At 41.8% G+C, this 23120-nt stretch overlaps 1 long non-coding RNA gene across 1 annotated transcript; it reads right to left on the bottom strand.

The window, feature by feature from the left end:
* Window positions 1–12329: 12329 nt before the first annotated feature.
* LOC134153864 (uncharacterized) lies at window positions 12330–14538 on the bottom strand. The gene is made up of 3 exons (XR_009961258.1): window positions 14370–14538; window positions 12901–13121; window positions 12330–12777 (listed from the first exon to the last, which is right to left on the bottom strand). It is a non-coding gene; the product is annotated as an uncharacterized LOC134153864 (long non-coding RNA).
* Window positions 14539–23120: the final 8582 nt, after the last annotated feature.

Here is a 23120-nt window from a genome sequence, read left to right as displayed (position 1 = left end):
AGGATAGGAAAAATTGCAAGAAGATGGTATTTTTCAGATGTCAAGCCTTTTTTTCATTATATTTTTTAAAATAGACATTTGTTTCTCTCTGAGTAGCAAGGCTGACTTTATACCTAGCCTAGGACCTTCACGAGAGACTTTAGGGAATAGAGAGAAGAGAGACTTGCAATAAAAGACCACAAGCAGGGAATTTAATTTGTCAGAGGAAGGAAAAAGGCAAGATTGAGAGCCCTGATTATGACCTAGATCTCTCACTCAACCACAGAGTAAGTGTCCACTCAGCAAGGTTAGTTTAATTTTACTTCAGTGTTTCACATTACAGATGGCAGAAAGCTGATGGTGGATGTTATTCTATCTGAGCTGGTTAGTTCATCCTCTGTCTAAAACCACAGTCTTCATGTTTCTCAGAGGTTTCTAGTATTTCTACTTTCTGTGTTACATCATTTGGTTTTCTGCACCTGATGAGGTTTTAAAGTAAATCCTTGAAACTTAAGTCAAAAGGGGAAAGCTCTTAGGCCCATAAAATCTGGCATCTGAGCCTACCAAGAGACAATTTAACACATTGGAAAAAGCCAAACCCAAAAAGGAAGGGAAGCAAAGGGTACGATTCACGATTCCTCTCTTACATGCCATTGTCCAGTACAGACTCTGGAAACATCATGAGGAGGGACCAAAAAACCCTAGCAAATTCCTGGTCTCTTTTCTAGTTATAATTCGTTTTCCATTACACTGAAAGCAACATTTAAAACCATTTACAGAATTAATGGCTGCTACTAGACAAATCGTCCCCAAGCAAACGCGTGGATCAGGTAATCACACTGTCCACTGCTAGCAGTGGTCACAGGCATGTTCAGGGTGGGGCTGGTCCAGCAAAGCAGGAGGGAGGGGAAACTGTTTGCTTTTGTTTCTAGGGGAACCTCCACTCATGGGTGTTATTGCCCACCCTTGCACAGGGGCTTTAAGAATTTGTGCCTTGAGGCTAAAGGATGAATATTGTTGTTTTAAGTAGCAGATATGAGAGGGATGATGTATTTATGCATGTTAGCAGTCAGCACATGCACTATTGCTGTTCTTTAACTCCTGGTACCCTTAAAGGCAGGAGAGTGCTCCCTAGGAGGTGTTTTTTGGATATTTCTCAAATGCTGTGTTAAATAATGTTTTTTTTGATATTTCTCAGATGCTGAGTTTGCTTTCTGATTTTTTTTTTTTTTTTAAAGACAAGAGACAACAAAACCAGTTGCAAACTTGAAAAGAAAATTGCAAGCTCACCTGGAACTAATTGCCTTGAGAGTGTTTATGCTCTGATAAAGTCTTTGCAGGCTTTCTTGTATTTTGAACAGAAAGACAGGCCTATTCAGCAGAGAATCAGAAGAGCCTGACATACCCAGTAACTTGCAAAACAAGCTGAACACTCAAGCCAACAAAAGCCAAAACAAGCCAACACCCTGTGTTCCCAAAACACCCATTAGATTCTGCATTTGTAAGTCAAGGAATCTTCCTACTCTTCCTCCTTTGTGATAATTAATCATTTCTGCATTTGTGAAGTCTCAGTACTTATCAAAGTAACATATCCCATATGTTACTCTGATTGATCTTACTAATACACTTAGCTGTCTCAGCTGCTCAGATGTTGCTGCCTAGCTCCACAGACTTACTGTAACACAATACATTGGGGTCCTGGGAGCCAAATTATTCTTTCTTTTATCTTTTTTTTTTTTTAATTCAAACAAAATTCCCATTGACTTGGTTCATATGTGCTGGGAATATTGGCTGAATAAATGTGAAGTAAGGACTGCAGACATTGACTAATACAAAGTTAAAAACTAAAGACTGATGGTCATTTATAAGTGGTTAAACATCTCATATTTGTTGCACTTGGAGACCACTTTCTATTTATATAAGTTTATCTAACAAATTGCTTTAGCAGCTGCAGAAACATGCACAATTAATGTTGTGTTCTGTTGTTGCCAGTGCCATATCACACGGTAAGCACAAGTTTTTGAAAGTGTTTATAAAGGGCTCTAATTCTCTAGCACAATGTGTTGCACTAAAATGTTATGGCTGGTTTATATCTGATAGGCAGGGGCCCATGACGTGAGGAACCTTCCTTCCAAAGTTTCCTGGTGTGCAGCGGCCATGAGCAGCTCTACCAGCCGGCAGAAAGGCAGGCTGCTCCCCTCTCCGCAGCTGGCCAGTGCAGCGGCTGGGGGGATGGAGAAAGCGCTGTGCAGCCGGGTTCCCCCGCTGCTCCCCAGGGCCGAATACTTTTGTGCAAGTACCAGGATAAAGCAGGGCCGGGATTAGAGACTGAAGAGAGGAGGCCTCTGTCATGGTGGGAGGGACATGTGGCGACAAGGTTGGGGCAAGCATGCAAGAAGAAAAAAAAAAAGAAAGAAAGAAAGAGAATCTTTAATGAATTTAAAACCCTAAGCTGCCACGTTTAACACTGCAAGGTAGCTTCAGGTTGCAGCCTTCTGCTGTGCTCTGCTGCACCAGGGTTGAACCTGTGCCAGCGCTTATGTACGAAACCTTAAGTAATGCCCCCTTTGCATTTCCACAGTCTCTGTTGTAAAAATACTCCTGTGTGACTCAGAGATGTTTTTATGCTCTTTCTGGAGGGTGCAGTGCTTTCGACCTCCAGAGAAACCTTTGCTTTCACTGCCCTCTAGATCAAACAAAAGAATGCCTTTTTTCTCTGAGAAAATTCTCAAGGACGAGGGGAACTGTTAAAGGCAACGCTGCATTCATGTAACTTTTTGTCTCTGCTAATGTCAACTGTGTATTCATTATAATCAGTCAGTGTGAAGGTCTCTGTGATACGTATCACAGAGTCAGCTTACTCCACACCACTCGTCCTACTGGCTTCCAAATCACTTTCCTAATAATCGCATTTGAAAGGACGATAGTTTTGCCTTGGATTAGTCTAAAAGCCTTTCCACCATTAACCCATTTTTTCTCCTGTGGCAGACACATTTTGAGGTAAAAAGATACTGATGGTTTTGCTCATTTGTTCATTTGTTCTTTTAATAACACCTTTACCGAGAAGAAGGGGATCCATGAGCAGAGGCAGGTTCAGCCTCTTGAGCCCCCATCTGTGCAGTGCTCAGGATATAACATGTTGATGCACCAGGTCTTGGGAAGCCTTCAAATTGCTCCCACAAACTCTGGAAACCCACTGCAGTCGCAGGCATTTTTAATTGTTATGCAGCCTAACATATTGCAGCACAGACTACATTGCATCAGCTGTGCAAATGATTTTAAATGAAAATGAGCAAATTACTGCAGTCTTCCCAAGGGTATGGAAAGAGAATAGTATAATAGATAAAAAGGGGAGAAAGAGATGCAGCTGAGGAGAAGGAAAAAATTAAAATCAGAAGCAAAAATGAAGTGCCTGTAAGGCAGGAGAAAAGTGACTTTGTCATCACATGTGAAGGGCTTTGAAGCACAAGTCAGCTGAAAGGCAGCACCCAAGAGGAAAGACTAGTTTTGTACCATGCACCAGGACTTATGCTAAAACGGAATGCTACGAGGAGACACCTAGGGAAAAAAGGGATAAATGGGAAAAGAAAAAAAGGCATCAAAGAAGTGGAGCCAGTGAAAAATGGGAAAAGGGATTAAAATAATATGAAAATGAATGTGGGAAAAGGAATAAAAGAGAGAGGGAAGAAAATCAAAGAAGAACTTTTAAATTGATGGATTTTATTTTTTTTTCCAACTTATACTACAAAATTGCCTCCCACAGCCAAATTTAGCTATATAGACTGCTTCACTTAACCTCTAGGCTTGAGGAGGATAGGGTGAAATATGTATATGAAGTTCTCTGTCTTGTGCACCAGCAGACATAGACAACAGTTCTGGATCAAAGCAAAACACTTAATGATTCAAAATCTGGCCTGTTGGGCTTGGTTTGCTCCCAGCAAAGGGAATAGTGGCTAATATACAAAATATTTCTTCCTGGAGCAATTCCATGGAAAGACTAACCACCAGGCACACACCAGGAGCAATGGTTAGTGCAATGTGTATTCTCAGTACGGTCCTGAACAGTAGTTTCTGGGTAAGTGCAAGGCCTGAGTCACATTTTGAGCGCTGTTTGAATAATCCGAACAATCAACTTGAAAAATGATCTCCTTTTCTGACTCAGAAGAAGGGAGCTTTCTCTCTAATTCTAAAAGGACAGGAACATAATGAACATGCTGTATAAGGGGGACCACAGAGGTGGAGAAGTCTGAGTCAACTGATAGGTTTCCTCTTGCAGTCCCTGTTAATTGGAGGGCACCGTAGGTTATTTAAAATGCCCTGAGAGGATGAGCTCAGCAAAATACTGCAACATGCACTGCACTGACCATCTTTAGACCAAGCCATGGACTAAATTCATCCCTGGAGACAGGACTGCAGGCATTATCGGCTCAGCACGCAGAGCATCGGCGCTATGACAGGGTCTAATGATCAACCACACAGAAAGGAAGGGCTATGCAGGGAGCACAGGTATTCCTAAGGGAAGGCTGCAACCTTCAACAGTTGTTGTTTTCTATTGGTGTTGTGTCGTGCAAAGACGAAAGCAACATCTGTTACTAATGAAAAGCTTAGGTTGTGACACTGTGCAACCGAGTAAGAAGTCTTGTGCTGATTTTAGAAGATCATGTACTCCTGTGCACTTTAAAGTAGGAATAAGGTATCTTTTACTCTTCTAAATGTGAAATAATGCTATCGTGGTAGAGTTTCCTTTAAAGGAAAATCACCTTGATGTTGAACGAAAGTGCTAGTGGGGTTACCATAACTCTTTTGATAATGCGTCCTGATTTATGTGTAGGAAAATCTAAATGAAATCAATTGTTTTCCCTGACATTTTTTCAAGTGAATTGAAATCAATACAAGAATGAGATATATTTAGATTATTTTCTGTTGACAGTATTCCCTGTAAACATTAACTCATTATTTATCTATCCCAAGGAATGGTATGCATTGGAAGACAATCGCCTTGCAGTGGAATGTGACCTTGGCTAGTCTATAACAGCTAAAAAATGCCATCCCTCTGACGTTATATTGTTTCGATGGAAGGGAAAATTAGCTAACTTATTTGGAATAGTTGCAGAGAAATCTTCAGCTTCTTAAAATTGAACTCAAACTTCTAGGGGGCAGGAGGCAAAAGTTATTACTATTGCTTTAAAAATCAGTAGATTAATATTTAAGGGACTTAATACAGTTGCAGGCAGTGAGTTCGTGGCAGAACTTCAAGAAAAAAAGCTATAGAGCCTTAATTTTCAATCCCATATTCAAATTAACAAACCATCTACTGGTACTCCAGCAAGGTATACTAAATGGCAAAAAAGCCACAGAGTTGCCTTTCCGTTATCACTAAAACTGTGTGGGCACACTACATTTCCCTACTTAGCTATTTAAAACATAAAACCCTTACTGGCAGGTTTTCGAGGTCTATTCCCTCAGCTCAGGATGCTGTAAATTCCCGGTGCCTCGAGCCGATGAGAGCTGCCTGGCATACTCTGCTGGAGTGACGTGCGGTTCCCGGGTACTTCTAGGAGAGGACTGTAGTGAGCCACGTGTTTTCGTGCGGCTCCCCACTTTGCTTGGCATGTATACAATGACCTTGGGTTGTCAAGAAACTCTGTACAGTTCAAAGCCAGATTTCGCGGATTAATATTACGTGGAGACAAGCACACACTGAAAAAAATTAAATATGACTCCTGATACTAAAGAGCATTCAGTCCCGGGGGTCAGACCAGCGCTGCATGTGGAGAAGCAAGGCCTTGGAGATCCAGGCCTTGTGGCCATGTGGGTGCAGGCCAGTGGCTGTGAATTCCTCGCTGCTACTGCTGCAGGGAACTGATCGTTTCCTCTAAGAAAGGTTTACTTTTGTGCTTTGGGGAGAATTTCATTTCTTTTTTTTTTTTTTTTTTTGAGTATTGTGTGTGAGCAAAGAAAAGGACACCTTCTATTACATTTTCTAACACCTGTATATGAAGTAACCACATCTTTTCCTCACTAGCGCTCTCACTTTCCTCCCTATGTCTTGTGGTTTCTTTTTATGCAGATTTTCCTGTCTGCAATCACGCTGCCTTGGACTAGAGCACCTACTTATTAGACAAAGGCTGGTAGAGCACGTGGACCGCCGTTTCCCTAATTCCTCTGACTCTCTGAAGGTTAAATCAGTTTCCTGCAGCAGTCTGTGCTTCATTATGTATTCCACATATGAAGCGGTATTTTCTTGCAAGAAAGAGTCATTTAGGTTTCCAAATTCACATGGCTGAGTTTTAATCTTTACATCAGTCACACTGCATCAAATTCAAATGGTTCAAATTACTCTTGACTGCACATTATAAAACAAAACAAGACTTTCTCGGAAGAATCTCTTTCTCGCCGTCCCTCCCTGTCCTGTCATGTCCTCCCCTCCCTCCCAAGAAGTTATTGTGTTTATCAAGTTTGTCCATCAGAATTAGATGTCCATTAGAGTTTGTTTATATCAGATTTTTATGTTCTACTGGTTTCTCTGTCAAACATCTTGATTGTTGCAACATTATTGGAGCTATGAGACAGAAAAGAAACTTTAGATTGCAAGCATTTTAGTTTGTTCCTTAAATTTATGCTATTTTTTGCAAGCTCCTCTTGCAAATCCAGAAAACTTACAGGCTATAGCAGGTCCATATTTATTTCATATCTACTGGGTAAGGAGTGCTTAGGAGATGCTATGGGGTAATTAATGGAACTATAGATTTGGTTGCAAAGCTAGAAAAATATTGTTAGTGTCAAATCAAAACAGAACTTGCCCAAGATTTTGTCAAAACAAAAAAAAATCTGTAACATTTCATATTTATATTTTCTTATCCACTAAAAATATATTTCATTTAATTTTCTGTTATTCAACCTTCTTGCTGATCTTCTTTATTTTCATTTAAGTCAAAATTAATGCAGAAAATATTTCTGGAAGATCATAATTAAAAATGCTAAAAGAGATTGTCTCCTCATGCAAAATGAAACATTCAATTTCAAGTTATTGAAATGAAAACTTTCAGCAAAATATAGTTTTGCATTCTTCTTCCTTTTTTTAATCTGGATTATTCTCTTCATCTCCAAATAGCCTTAATTTTCTCCCAAATCCTTATTTCACTGGAAATTTACTATCCACCCCACAACTTATAATATTATTATATGAAGACTGCAAGAAGACAAGACGCCACACTTGTAACTGCGTACATACTGAGGCGTCTGGTTTGATCAGTGTGAGGTGGTTAAAGCTATAGTTACATTACCCAGTTACACTTTGCCTTACATCTTGAGCCGTTGCTTGTGAAAAAAGAATATAGAATGAGACCATCTGTATGAATGAGAAGGGACGTCCAGGAGGCCAAACCAGGATGCTGATAGCACCGTTGATCTTATACTAGGGCTGCAACGTGTGATAAGCATACTGTCAACCTCATACCACTCTGTACACGCAGAGACAGCCGTACTATGAAACCCTCACCACAATTTGCATCAATTAGCCACATTACTGACAAGCTTTGCCAAGAAGCCAAAGACTGAGCAGACTTAGAGACTTGAAAATTCTCCCAATTCATCAGGGTGGTCCCAAGGAAGTTGGTAAGGAAGAAAGGTGTTCAGAGGAAAAGCCTGTGTGTCTGCTACTCTCTACATCAAGCAAGGATGTCGTGTCTGCCTCTATTCGGGCTTGGTAAGAGCCTGTTATTTGCCTACTTGCATCTTATAAATATTATAGTAAATGAGATTTCTGTTCTACAGCCCACATTATGGGAATATTGTGGGCAATTTGCAAAAATGAGATTTTAGACTAACAGTCACAGGAATATACTATGGAAACGCAGTTGTCAGATTGCTGTTTATCTAGTCAGGGAATTTAACAGGTTCCATGATCTGTATAGCTTGCTTTTTAGTACTCCCAAAGAGCTAGTTATAGAAATAGCTATGACTTAGTAGCTATTTGCCACAAACTGCTTAGCTAGTAATTTAAATACCAATTGAATTAGTGAAAATCATTACCTGCACAGAAGGTAACATTTGCAACATAAATAATTTCCTACAAATTATTTGACCTACTCTAATCTCTCTAACTGAACGACTGCAGTTATCTTTTCCCTCCAGGCTACTTGCTGTCTAATTGCAAGCTGACCTTGAAGTATAGAAGCTAATGGCAACACTTACGCAAAAGCTAACATAAGCACCAGGGGTGGAGCATCACCAGCAAAACAAAGCCATGGTTTTCACTCAGCTATCGCACTGTAGCTCTTTTCTCCTGACTGCAAGTCAGGTTTAGCACCTCTGAATTAAAAACAGCTAATGCTGACTACTGATCAAGTTTCTATTTTGGCTGCACATTAGAAATCACCTAGCTGAGCTAGTGTTTTACTGGCCAGTAGAGGTTCAGTGCCAATATCTCTTGGGTCAACCATTAGCCAACTAAGTTCCTCACTCAGCTTCAGGCTCTCTTTTCCCCAAGAGATTTACCTTATTTAAACCAAAGAAACAACTGAGAGTGCCTAATACTATGACTCAGAGACAGGCAACCTGAATCTTGAGCAAATGTGATTGGAAGGTGTTAACTAAGCATTATTAGAGGAAACCTTAGTGTTTATTATCCATGACGGCAAACTGATTGCATTCGTTGCTGCCTGAGGAGATAGTTAATTAGTAAGCACTGTGCCTGTCTGCCCCTTAAGCAGTGTGTCTGCAGGTCACTGAAGACCTTCGGGTGGACAAGTTCCCATGCAGGTGAATGAGAGACTTTCTCCTGCATGGAGTCAAACCACGAGGGCAGGCTTTGCGGGTAAAAGCCCTGCAAAGAGAGGACTTTCTGCTCCCCATTTCCCTTGGGTTCACCAGCACCACCCTGCCCAGTCCTGCAGAGACCCCTTGGGCACAAAGCCCACCTGAAGCAGGGAGGTTGTGGTGGGGAAACGCCTGTCACAAGTCCAGTGCAGTCATGACCCGATGGTGGGGAAGCAGGGAGGGAGTGGGAGCCAAGGTGGCCGCCTGGGGCTTCCACACTCGCGGGTTTCCTCTTCCTGGGGAACTTCTTGTGCTACGTGCAGATCTGCAGCAGAGAGGAGCCAAATCTTTAACTTTCCTTTTCAAAGGGGGTGGATATTTGGCACAGTCCAGGGAACAACTGACTTTGGAATTGCCCTTTTCCGGATTTTCCTGCACAAGGGAGTGAGTTAGACCACTTCCTTGTTTATAAAAGGCTTGTATTTCATCCTTCTTCTGTACAAACAGAGAGTTATGATAGAAAATATAATGTGTCCTGGAAATTTGCTTTTGAGAGATGAATTCTGGAAACTTGAGTATGAACTGGATTGCATTTCCAGTTATCCGGGTCATATCCTTCTCTCAGTTTCCTTCTGTAAATCCAGAGTAACTATCCAGTTTAAGTGGAGTTATTTCAGATTTCTAGTTTGTTTACATTCCGATTTGCAGCAATTCCCTAATAAGTTTCAGTTGCATTTAAATTACTCTTCTAGTAGTTCAACAGGATGGATGTTGTTCAGGGACTGATAAGTCTGTAAATATTTTCTTTGTTAAACAGAAATACCAGCCCCAGTCTTGTCCTCTGGGAATGTGGCACTGACAGGTGTTAGGGTTCAAAGATCAGAAAACAATAGCATTAACTTTGGAATGGACATGGGTTCCTGACCTGCCCCGTGATGAGTGGAAAATTCACTCATCAAAGCCTGGGAAATTAAACACCCCCCACTCTTATGACTCTTTCATACTGTATTAGTTTTCCTTCACAAGGTTCACTTATCATTGCTTATTTTGAAGCAGATCTGAAGATTTTGTCCTTGGGATTGTATCACATGCCTTTTTCCTTATGGGTTACCCTGGAGCAGAACTGTTCAGACCCTAAACAGTTAATGTCCTGAAGGGCTGTACTGATAAAATAAGAAGCTTCTGTGTGTATATATAACTGTGTGTGTGTGTGTGAGAGTGTTGAGGGGGGGACAGTCATTCTGTATTAAGAAATGCATGTGCTTTTTTCTTCTTAATCCTGTTCTTATTGCATATTTATGACCATCTGCCTGTACTTATGCAGTGAAGCCCTGTTCTATGATATCAAGATTATGACAGCTCAGCAGATGACTGTTCCTTGTATCGTTAGAAGAAGGCAGTTCCCAGAATGTGAGAATTGCATTGTCTGGCCGTCTCCATTTCAGGCATTGTACTTGTCCTCTAGTTCTTTTAGGTTTGCAAAAGGAGTGCTCGTTATATGTTATTTGTACGTTCCATGTGACAACTTCAGGCGTCTCGTGTGGTTCTGCATTAAGTACAACCTATACTTATCCCCAGAAAGTGCTTTTGTTTTTAAAGACTATAATTTAGTCACCAGCATTTCTTTATCTGCAGCTGGAGTTTTTATTTTTATTTTTTGATTCTCTTGCAAGTGCTTCATCAAACTCATCCCTTGAAGGGCTAGAGGAGTCTGAGATTTGAGTGTGTGCATTTGCGTGTGGGGGTGAGCCAGCAGAGTTCCCACCAGCCCTAAAGAGAGTACTCACATGCTGTGCATAGTCCAAACTTGCCTCCTTCCTGGCCTTTATTTGCAATTCAAACAACAACAATAATAAAACAAATCTCAGCCAAAGTTTTCTCTCCAAACTTGGCTGGGGTTTCACTGCACGGATCTCCTCTGTCCTCGTCCCTTGTTTGTTCTCTTTCAAAGAAACAAACTCTTCTCACATCCTAGCTGGAGCTAACAGGATCCACCTGCCAGCATGAGGCAGCTCTGTATTTTTATGCAGGATTCTGGTACCTGAACACAACATGACTAAACAAAATTGCTCTCCCTCTTGTGCAGGGTCCAGGAAAAGGCCACCCAGTTACAAAGTTATGACTGGTTCCTGTGTCCACATCTTAAGAAGAATGTACAAAATTAGAAAGAGCTCGAGTAACTGAGAATAGCTCCCAGAGAAAGACGTACGGAGAGCAAATCAAACTGCTTAGCTTATCAAGGGAACATTAGCAGGTGACTGGATCACAGTTTTTAAGGTACCATACAGAGACAGAGTATCAGGTACTACAGAGATATTTAATCAGGCAGAGGCTTAAGAAGGTTTAATGTCTGGTGTTGAGGCTAGACGTATTTACACTGGAAATAAAATGCACATTTTTTAATAGCAGGATTAACTGACTCTCAGATTAATTTATTAAGATTTGTGGTAAATGCCCTATCGTATGAAATCTTTTAGCTCCTCCAGAAGCTATATATCTTCATGCAGAAATTCCTGAGAAAATGATATGTAGGAAGTATAAATTCAAACTAGACTGCTCAGAAGTGCTCTCTTGTCTTTGAAATGACAGTTCTTCCCCCGTTCAATGCCAGCACCAGTATTATTGGAATATCAACCTGACAATATGACATTATTTCTTTATTCCCCTCTATGGCCAGTATTTTTATTGCTGATCCCACCCATTAGCTGTATCATACTCCCGACTCCAGGACAAAAAGGCTCAGGTCAGTATGTTAATACGCTTCAAGGAGAGGTGCCCCAGCGCTGCCCCCACTTTGAGTGTGGTTTAAAAGTGAGCATTCCCAGAAAACACCAAAGGAAGATCAAAGGTCTCCGTTATCAGCTGGAGTGCTCGGTGGCTTGTATTAGCTTTTTACAACATTGTCCCAACACAGATGAGGGATGAAGTGAGGGGTCCTGTCATTGTGTCCAGGAATTTTCACTCTGTGACCAGAGTTTTGACATACAATACGGACAATGCTGTAGGCAATGAGGGTGGTGTGTGCACTGACCCCTTTTCTGTGGGATTCATTCCTTTCTCCCTTCAAAAAAAAAAATCTCAATTTACATTAGGTATCATGAGCACCTCTTCCCACAGCAGGTGTCCTAGTCAGCCTCATTTTATGCTCTAGCAAAAAAAGAGATGAAGTCTGTAAGAGTCAGGGCTTTGGGATGAAATGACTCCTAACTGGCTGGGGGGATTCTCCAGAATGGGGAACTCTCTTCCCGTAAAAAGGCTGTTTATTTCACATTAAATTTTAATTTAGCAGAACAATTACTTGCTTTCTTCAGAGAAGGAGAACATGTTCCATGAACAAAGACTGTCTATAACCATTAACTTTGGCCCCACTAGCAAGAGGTCAGGTTTATTTTCCGTACACTGTGCCTGCCAGACCTTTTTTTCCTTGTTCCATTCTACTGCTTTTCATCAGGTCACTCTTATTATAATTCATCCGTGAAAAAAAAAGAAGAAAAAAATCATTCTTTTAAAGCAAAGTTAATTCAAACATCAACATACATGAAGGAAATTAAACACTAACAACCAAATTCAGGATTAAGCTTCTTTCTTTGACCAAGAAATACACAGCTCACAGCAAGAACAAGACAAGATCAAGTATTTTTCTAGGACCCTAGCAATTAGCAAGTAAGTGTCACAGTTTTAGAAGAAGGATAAGTTCTGACTGGAGTTAGCTACAGTCTGTATTCAAAGTAATGGAGTTGCAGGCAAGGGAGGGACAGAGAGAGTAATTCAAGATTTGTATTTGTGACCAGACTTTGCTCTGATCAATCCTAATTTTGGCTTTACATTAGATGATTAATCCATTAATCACATTTTAAGTAGTCTTTGTTTTTACATTTGCCTTTTCTGATGAGCAAGGGAAAAAGCCCAAGAATATTTTGTCAGTGACAAGGATATAGAGTCCCATGTGTAGATTCACTTAGCAAAAGAAATCCCATAGACATATGGATAAATTTATAGGTGCCCAAGAAAATATAGTCTTAAGATTCTTGATATAACCTGTGGAAGAAAAGATTATTTTCCACTTGATTATCCTCCAAACTCTGCAACGAACAAACTATGCCAGTTTTGGTGTTCAGGAGCATAGGAGTGGGATCTCAAAGGCAGGGCATTAGCATTCACCTTGGTCTGGCGAGGACTCCCTGGAGATGCTCATGCAAAAGCCAGTTGGCTGTACTGCTGAGGCTGGTAAGAAAGACCTGTGTGACCTCCAGCAGCTCACGGTACGTCGGCAGGGGAGCTGTTCTTGGCATAAAAATGCCTTTGAGGTGCTAACTGATCTCCTTCTCATCCAGCTGAGGGCCAGCCATGCTGATGGTTCCACTCTTTTCAGAGGGCAGGATCTGGCCTCAGAGAGAGAAATATAAGTGAAAGGCAAAGAAAGCTCCAGGCATTTGCTTGGGCACCCAAGGCTCTCCTTGTGTGAAGCTCACCTGAATGAAGGAAGATGGCACCTTGGTGCCAGAGAATAATTCAGCTGAGCAAAACTGCAAGGAAAGCCACAAGGAGAAGGCTGGAATAGGGAAAGGCAATGCACCCATCACAAAAAGCAGATATAACAATGACACTGAGGAGGCTATTTTCTCAGCAAGTAAATTTTAGAAGCCAAACTCACCTCCTCCGCTTCAGAAATATGTTGCCTTCAGCCATGGGCTTGTTATTTCCAAGTGCAGTTTGTTTTGTTCCCTTTTGTCTGTTTCTGTGGTTCTTTTACACTTACTCTGAAGAAGATATTAACACACACACGTGCGCACCCACACACATACAAAATGGAAAAAAATAAATGTTTTGCTTTCTGGAAACCCCATGGCTAAGAACAGCTAAAATGTCAGCTGCCAGTTTATTTAGACGTGATATGGCGTATGGCTAGACATTGAACACAGCTGAGACCAATCCTGCTTTGCTCTTGTTATTATATAAATGTCTTCTGCAAACAGAAAATTGGCAGGGCATTGAACTAGGGAGGCCTAGTTCATTTGTAGGCTAGTCTTCCTTTGCTATTTCCTTTCCTCCCTACAACCAAAGTTGGGGCTTACCCATATCCTCTTTTCCTATGGATTTCACAATTGGTTAAAATTAGTGGAATTGTTCTTCCTTTCCTCCATGTATCAGCATTATTCAAAAGGTCTGGAGAGGAGGCAGAGGAGAGATCACTCCAGTCTTTGGGAAGCTCTCATCCCCAAAGTGATGTGTGGCAAAACTCCCTGTATTTTTGTGAGTACAGAGATGACAACCTCAGCATAGGTTTCTCTGCTCCTGGACGCGTACTTACCATCCTGGCTAGCTGGAAGGCCAAGCAGGAAATGCCCCGGGAGGGGAGCTCTCTGCATCCAGCAAGGCATGGCCCCAGGCCAGACCCCCTGATGGACCATCTTGCTTGCTGAAATTATCTTACCTTCTTATTGTGAGAGCCATTACATTTAGTGTTAGATGGCAGGGTAGGAACAAAGACCTGCTCCACACAAGCTGTTTGTTTGGTAACTAGCACCAGTAAGCTGCGCACAGTGATGCATGCATCCTCAGAAGTGGATGCTGAAGCCCCATAGGGCCATGCAGATGGGGCTTTCATGTGCTCTCAGAGTATTACTTACCTCTTCCTGGATCCTCCGTAACTGTGGCAGGACCAGGCTGATTTCCTATGCCTGCAGCCACCTCTTGTAGGGTAAAGTCTTCATTCACCACAATGGCTAGAGAAACGATTGGTCTTTATCCAGCATGTGCCCAAAGACAAGAGAAATTGCCTCTTAGAGGAAGAGTCAATTTCTGCCCCTGAGGACTGCAGAATGCAGCAAAGGCTCTCCGTGCCCAGTTGCTGCTGAAACACTGGAGGAGGAGGGGACAAGGGGCTGTGACAAGAACGTTCCTTAAAAGGCTGAGCTGTCAACGCAAAAGGCCATGGGGACTACCAGGGATCACAAACTGCCAAGGCCTGCAAAGCTCAGTGGTAAACTCTCCAACTTGACAGGGAAAGTTATTCTGTCCTAGATGTGAAAATGAATAGAAAAATGTGGAATTTCCTACCTATATTCCCATTTTTGTGTACCAGACTAACACATGAAGTAAGGATAACATTATGCATCATTTTGAAGGATGGATCAAGGTGCTAAAGAGCTGTTGGCTATTAGAGACTGTGCTACAGCTGGTCACCTTCTCCAGCTGAACCTGGAGCTGACCACTGGTAAAAACGTGGCTGAGGTAACACAAAAGAGAACTAGTGCATGACCTTTAATTCCATGGCTGGAGGAAATTGCCTGCAGGAATGCAGAAGAAATTAGAGGAATTAACTTTGTTCTGTTAATACTAGATCTGTCAATCTGGTTCTTCCAGGAAAGTGTGCTACAGTTCCGCTAAACAACTGCTGACTTTAAAGGCCTTTAGCTACAAATCTGGTCACCTTCCATCCTACTTTTCCTGACCTTGAGCCTTAATTGGAAGGTCTGTGATTCATGACTAAACAGCATAATTGCATAAAGCTGAGGGGAAAGCCATCCAGACATAACTGGATTTATTCTAAATGTGAATGTTCGTGCATGTAGTGATAAGCACCAGGATAATAGTAGTACATTCCAGATCTCTGTATATATTAGTGCAAAGCAAATGGCCCCAGGTAGTTTCTGAAATGAACAGAATCCTGCTCTCGGTCTGGAACTGTTAATTGTTAACTTACTCAGATAGGCTTACATTCCTTTTACTTCACAAATTAAACCCACTTGTCATCTGTTATTGATTTCATAGCTTTAACATTCAGGGAAGGAAAACAAACCAGGAAGCAGAAAAGAAAATCTGTGTCAGGATGTGCTCCACATACGCATGCCATATAATAAATGACCAATAAACAGATGATTTGGTGTTGTCCAGCCTCCTCTTCCTTCACTCCGGGTAGAAAACAGCAGAGGAAAAAATAGTTGGTGTTTTGTAGAGCAGATGAGCTCTCGTGGGAAAGATGTCCTCCTTCCCATCAAGCAGGAGTAGGTCTCCATTCTCTCTAAGCAGCACACTTAAGAGTAGCACTAAATTTAGCTTCTAAACAAGAAGGCATAAACCTCAGGTCAGGTTTATGTGCTTGATCTGTTGCCAGCATTTCCCCTCCAGATTGTCCATTCATCTCTGTCCTTTCTCCCTCACAGTTCTTGGAGATGCAGGTTTTATACATGGCCTGGGTGTGGGGCGGCTGGCCCAAAGGGGCTACCTCCTCATCCTCAGTTAGCATCAGAAGTGCTTTTCCTTCTGGGGGAGGAGCGCTGATATGTTTTCACTGGACACAGGCCACCAGCACATGACCACTGCAGGGACTACAGAGCAGCTGAAGCAGAGTGGGCTGCAGAGCTGGCCCCTGTGCACTCGCAAAGAAGAGCAGTCCTGGGAGACTGTGGCACCCTCTGGCTTCCCCATGATCCTGCTCATGCCAAAATGGGAGCAGGGGTGTGTTCTCCAGTAGTTCTCTATTTAAATAGCAATCTTTGCTTCTGCAAAGTGTGCTCTTTCAGGTTCCCGGGGACATTCTGCATATGTCTGGCTTCTTTGAGCAAAACATTTTGATGAGTATAACAGAAACGCTACACCTCTACAAAGTACTACAACCTCTGAGAGTCAGGATCCAGCCCGCAACTTTCTTCAGGACATTTTTTGAATATTTTTTCACAAATATAAGCAGAAAGTTTCTGAATTCAGATGGAAAGCAGCAACTGACCACCATCAGTTCCAGAGATCCCCCTGCAGCAATCAAGGCACAAAGTAATCCTTTTACTTTCATGAAGTCAGAGGAGCAACGTTCAAGTCCTCAGTGCTTTACAGCAAGGAAGTCCTTTACACCCACCTCCTGATGACTCAGAGAGACCTGCAGTGTGGCCTCTCCCCTTTCCCATTATACTGTTGCTATTTCTAGAATTCCAGACTCCACTCCTTAAAATTACATTCCATTTCTGTAGGCACACTAGGCAAAAAAAAAAAAAAAAAAAAAAAAGAAAGATGCTACTACCAAACAGCATATTAATAGCTACAGTTCTTTGGAGATAGACTTTGACATCATGTTTGGTCTGTAATTAATATTTGATAAAACCAAATATATCAAACCTAAATGGGGTAGAAATATTTCTCCTTTGACAAAGGGAAGCAGGTTTACTCAGATAAACTTTTTTCCAGTAGTGAGTACACATCCCAGTGAGGACAGCATGAGGGGAGGGTCGATAAACAGAGAAGAGAAATCAGAGGAAAATTAACTGTTAAGTAAAAGTGAAACAAATGCCTCAACCACAAGCAACATAGCAAGAGAAAAGGCAATGGAAGTGCATGAGCAAAGAGAAAATTATCTGTGTAATATTTTCTAACTGCTTAAGTTAACTTAAGCATTGGTGTTACTATTTGTAGTACCATATACAGGATTTCTTTTAATATGTAGAGTCAAACTTTCTGTAGACTTTCATCCTTCCAGCTTGTGAGGAATTGCCCTGGTGCTTTGGATCTAAAAAAGTCCCTTTAACTAATATCTTCTCTCATTTTTAAATCTGAGATAACTGTTATTTTTACTGTCTTCCTGTGAGTTTGGGCTACTCTTTAACTTGTTGGGACTCTCTTCATGGGTATCCATTTGCTATTCATCCCCTGACACCAGCAGCCACAGCAAAATAATTAGCAATTCGATAAAAACTTGGGAACAAACAGACAACTGGCATCCCTTTGGCAACTGGACCTTGTGTAGGTCCAATTTTTCTTTTTCTCCATTCACTGTCTGAATGCTTGGCATACACAGAGACTTGGTATTTGAATTTGGACTTTGCAACACGTATCAGACCATCTGCTTCATTGTGTAAGGAAGGAGACGAATGAGTTAATTTTCAGGTACACACAATGATGCCCCTATTTCCTCCTCTCCTGATTAGCCCTAGTCTCAGTTTCTTGTAAACAGTAAAGCAGACAAGCAAGTGGCTTATTGTACTAGTCCGTTAGTATCTGGCAGCCGTCCTTATTTCTGCCTTCACTGTGCACTGCAGGAGCCAGCTGTTAGCAAACAGGCCTCAAGAGAAGAGCCTAGCGGAGGAAGCTTATTAGCCTCTACTGGGTCCTCTACAGTGGTCCTCACTCCAAAGGGTTAATTTACTGATTGCACTGATTCTGCTTGTCTGGTTTCACTGTTTTGCACTTGCTCTTCTGTCAAGGGGGAAGAACACAGATGACTTCCTAAATCAGCAGGAACCCAATGAAAATAGGAATAACACCTGTGGAGACATCACTGCGCTGCTCACGACTCTCAATTATCCAACATGCAAACCTAAAGCAACCACAATGCTAGTGGGTGAAAACTTTGGCATTGTTAATCTGGTAAATGTCCCTGACTTCCAGTTTCCCAAGCTCAGACTTGCTGTGGCATTGGCAGGCAGGAAAGTGCCCCCACATTGCTTCCTCTCCCAGGGGTAAATGATGAAAAGGCAGTATCAGAGCATCCCATCTCCTGTTGGACAGTATCTCATTTCTTTACCAGTAAAACCACTCTGGCAGTTTGTGCTGGGAGATTAAGGCTTCTGCAGTGTATTCTGGTGGGATTATAATGTTTTTTAACATTTTTTTAATGCACATTTGTTAATTATTCCCTATATTCGCATCTGTTTATATTTTCATGCCACAAAAAAATGTGTTTTTAAATCTGTTCTATCTGCAGTGATGTGCTAAATAAGGCAAAGGTGTTGACAGTTTGGTAGTGACATTTGTAAAGGCAACAGGGGTACTGATGCATCTGTGATGTACAGCTGACTCATTGGATGCGCAGGATGCGCAGGGCTCGCAAAACCACTTCAACTCCTTGCATCAAGCAACCTGCTTCATTTGTTTGAAAGAAAATATATGAGGCAGGGGGGTTACGATGAGTGATCTCATGGTTAATGTGCCTGAATGTTGTGCTTAGCAGCTGGATTGCTTTTTGGCCACAAAATCATGCAAGTTACTAAGACTAGCTGCTTATTCTGAACTTTATATTATGTGTCTTTCAGCCACGTGTACCTCGCTTCTGGTGTCTGATTTGAGGCAGAGCCTGGATGCAGGACTACCAAACATCCACTCCTGTAATTATTCTGACATATGTCTCCATTATCACAGTAAACCAGCTTCAGAGCAGGCTGAAGCTCAACTTGACTGTGCCACCTCCACATCTCCTCCAGCTCCACATTCCTGCCCTCGGGCTTTGCGCTGACCATGCTCAGTCAACCAGTGTTATATCCCTACTGGACTCCGACCCTCTAAAGGGATGCCAGATTCCCTGTGCTTTATTAGGGATGTTGCTTTTGCTGTTGATTTTTCAAGAGGACAACCAGTTACCAGAAAACTCCGTGGTGCTTAAACAGAAAAGCCAGGCAATAGACATTAGAAGCTGGGAAATTTATTCTCTTCTTTCAATCTTAATCCTCTCTGTGCTTCCAAGTCTCTTTTGTAATGTCATCCTAGAGGTGTCCAGGCTATGAGAGCTAGTAATTAATGGAATTAATAGTAATTAATGATCCTCTGAAAAGTAACAAAAGTGTCATCACTGATTAAAGACTAAAACAAATGAGATCAAATTAAAAATGTAAAAGAAACCTCAGTTTTTTTTTTTCTGGAATTTCTAAAATCTCGATGTTGGATTTTACAAATCTATCTTTCTTTAAACAATCACCTGTATGTCATACAAATCTGGTTAATTACAGGAAGAAAAGATAAGCTGGGGAACGTCCCTATGAATTATCTACTGCTTTAGTCCTTTTTGCGTGCAGTGACAGGGAATATGGAATGTGAATGGAAAGGTGCATTTACCTAAATGCAGGAAAGAAAGTCCATTCTTCTAGAGGTCTCTGGAGGCGAGCTGATCTTCTGAGTCAAGGGAAAACCACAATTACAGGGATTCTCCAATACAAGATTGTTATTTTGTTTTTAGTCAATGCTCATTTTAGCGCTAAAAATGTCTGGGCTGTATTATGAAAGGCTGCATGCTCTCACACGTGTGTGTAAGCGTGTGTGCTTGCATGCGTGTGTATAGAGAGGACCAGAAGAGAGGGTGAGCTTTCTCCTGCCTGCAGAGGAGTACGTCACTGTATGATGGGGACACAGAAGGAGTACTGCCCACTGCCAGCTTATAAATGAGGATGGGAAACTCAGGACTCCTGCCTCAGCCCCCGCGTTGCACAGCAGTGCTGCACCAGTACGGAAATGGTGGGCTGTCACTTGAGTGTACCCAGCTCAAACAAACTGTGACATGGCTCAGCTGTGTCTTCCCGAGGGACTCCTGTTTCATACACACACATGCACAGACACGTACATATACACAAAAATAAACACACACATTCAGCGCATGCCCTCTCTGGTCCAGGTCATGTCTCAAAGCCACACTAAAGTTCTAGATTGCTAAAATAATTTTAAAAGTTAGTCAGCTAGATTTTTCCTAGCAGTCTCAGCCTATTCACTGTCTTCCCTCATTCGCAGACTGACAGCTGCCCAGACACGTGGGAGGACTGTATGGCCACGGGCCCCCTATTTGGCAAGAGCAGTCCTGAGGAAAAGCTCTCTTGCAGGCTCGACTCTCAATCAAAAGGCTGCCTCTGCAGGGAGAAACAAATCCCTGGGGAAGAAATGCACTTACTTTTGCCAGCACTTGTCTCCTGCAGAGCAAGCACTCAGAGAAAACACTATCTCAGCCTGCAAGGATGCGCCCATACTCTGAGGCTCACCATGTTCAATGTATTCTGTGCAGGTGGCATTTTATTTGTTGAAGCTGTTTTGTAATATCTGATCCATTTTCTCCCTGATCACTACCTACTCCCCATTATTTTTTTTATTTTTTGGTGGGGTGGGGTGGGGTGTAATATCCTGAAGGCAGTAACCAGTAGAGCCCAGCTCTATGAAAATAGATCCAGGTTTCAACATGCAATGCCTCTGTCCCATTTCAGAACAGTTTGCCTTCAGCCTAGCGACTTTCAACAGTTAGCCTGAGTTTTCCCAGTCACTTATTTATGTGACTTATTTAAATGACAGGAGCCCAAACACATTTATTGATTTAAAAGCTGCAGAACTGCAGAATCCAGGGAAGAACTATTGTTAAATGGCTACCAGGGGCATATGAGCATGGAAGTTGTGTGGTTTGCATTTTGGCCAGTTCAAAAAATCATTCCATCACTTTCAATTATAAGCACAATATTCTGTTCCTTTGTGCCAGTCTACAGGCACAATGCTAGTGGCTTCATGGTGAAAAGCTATTCTGAGTTTCTTAAACAAAGCCTTAATGATATATGGCTGCCAAAGTTAGCTGTTTCACAGCTGTAATAGCACACTGTGGGCTGCGTGGCAGCCAAGCTGTCTTTGTTGCTGTATTAAGTGAGGTGCGAGTGCCTGGAATGCTACAGGGAGCAAGCAGCCACCGTGGGTGGCAGCTGCCTTCGGAGTCCTTGAAAGGATACGCTGTGATAACTTGATAAGGTGTTTGCATGTGTTAGAGGGCATGACATCCATGCAAGGCTGGGTGATTAGAGCACGATTTTCTTTGGACGCTAGACACTCAAAACTCCATAGAAATTGGGTGGAAAATATGAAATGCAGTGTTTTTTTTCACAGTACTCTGGTTATTTCATGAGAAGCAGCCTCCCTGCTAATGTTTGATTCAGCTAACATGTTTAAGCAGAGCTTGTTATATTCTTTTAAGCTGCCCTTAGCTTTACTAATCAAGATAAATCACAGTTTGTTAGAAATTTTGGCAGTGGGACAATTTGACCCTGAAACTTGGGGTGACATTCCCAGTTTGGGGGCTGGTCTTTGTAATGTGGGCGTAGATCAGCAGAAATTCCACCAAAGTTGTTTCAGTAACCTAAATAAGGGGTTAGTGAGATGAATCTCAGTCTTGCTATTCTTATTCTTTTCATCCACGTGGAACTGAACTCTCCAGGTAGTGTGACAATGTGACTAGTGCAGATGATGTTCTTCCCTTTCTCCCCCCTAAAATCTTGTTCATGTTTCTTAAACAAAGCTTGCTTTATGTAAACCACAGGACAACCTCTTTATATAACGGAAGGACACAAAATAAGGTCTTCTCATAATGAAATGCTCTTCTCTGTCTCCCTGTTGAGGGCCAAAAGCCCCCCAGCCCATCCTCACATTGGGTACCACTTGGAAGTTCTTGTTAGTTTGCTGTATTTGCAGTTCATCAATACCAGGCAGAACAGTTCATTTTTAAAATAAGTACATACATAGGATTCAATTTCTGAGGGTTTATGTTAGTCTGCCTGGGGGTGAATCTCCCCTCAGTCGCATCAGTCTGTGGAATTATGTTAGCACAAGGGGGTGAGAAGCAGGACCCATATATAGTGTGAATCCTGGCATTCCCTGGAGAGGGGTAAACATGCCCAGCTTCTTAAAATTGCCTGTAGTCAGTCAGAGGTACTGTGGCTGCATTTTCCAAATAACTGAGAAAGCTGATTTTAACATGAGTATGTTTTTTAGAAATGGGGATTACACCACATGACTGACTGGTATTCTGAAGTGAGATGTGTATCCCACAGCAATATAGTATTTTAAGACTGTTTCCTGGTTTCCTTGATGAACAAACAGCATACACAATATGAGCAGAGTTTATTTCCATTTTCTCTTGGTGAAACCTTGTAGCTCCTGGATACAAGTTTGGGGTTTTTTTTCCCTCACATTTGTTTGAATTCCACTGGTGTTACTGAGTTAAGAGAGCTTATCCAAAAGAAAATAAACCCTTTAGTGATTGAGTTGTTATGAAAGATTAAATGATTTAATTTTATAATTAAATCAAGGATCCAAGCCAGGCATGTCTATTTCTGAGATAAACACAGATACAGAACATCTTATCAATATCAGTGAACTGTTTCCGTGGTAAGAACCTGAGATGAGTGATTTGGACTGCAGTACATGTAGCGTGTAGCAAAATCTGTAGTACTCAAACTTGATGAGACAAAGGCATGTACTGTCTTGCATGGGACTATATTTGGGTTTCTCGTTATATTTTTCTAATAGAAAATAAAAAAAAATAAAAAATCCCTCTCTCCCCTCTGAGAAGTCTCCAGCAAGAGAGGATACTGTAAACCCCAGCCACTGGTAAATTGCTCTTTTTGGCTTCAAAACCTGCAAAATGCTGCTCTCTTTATCGCAGGTAAATCAGGGCCAAGCAATCACATCTAGACTGCATGTACTTCACCAGATTTTTTTCAAAATGTTACTGCAGTTTCTCTGTCTATGACTAGCCAAGATCTAGCCAGTGGATAACTTACAGTAAGGGCACCCAAATAAGTTACTGCAAAGTAAAGTAGAGTGTGAACTCACAGCAGTGCCCATGTGCATACGATCATTGCACCATGAATGCACAATAC

Source organism: Rhea pennata, chromosome Z, assembly GCF_028389875.1.
Source record: "Rhea pennata isolate bPtePen1 chromosome Z, bPtePen1.pri, whole genome shotgun sequence".
Lineage (NCBI taxonomy): Eukaryota > Metazoa > Chordata > Aves > Rheiformes > Rheidae > Rhea > Rhea pennata.
The sequence above is the reverse complement of the archived record's forward strand: the minus strand, read 5'-3'. Positions and strand labels throughout refer to the sequence as shown.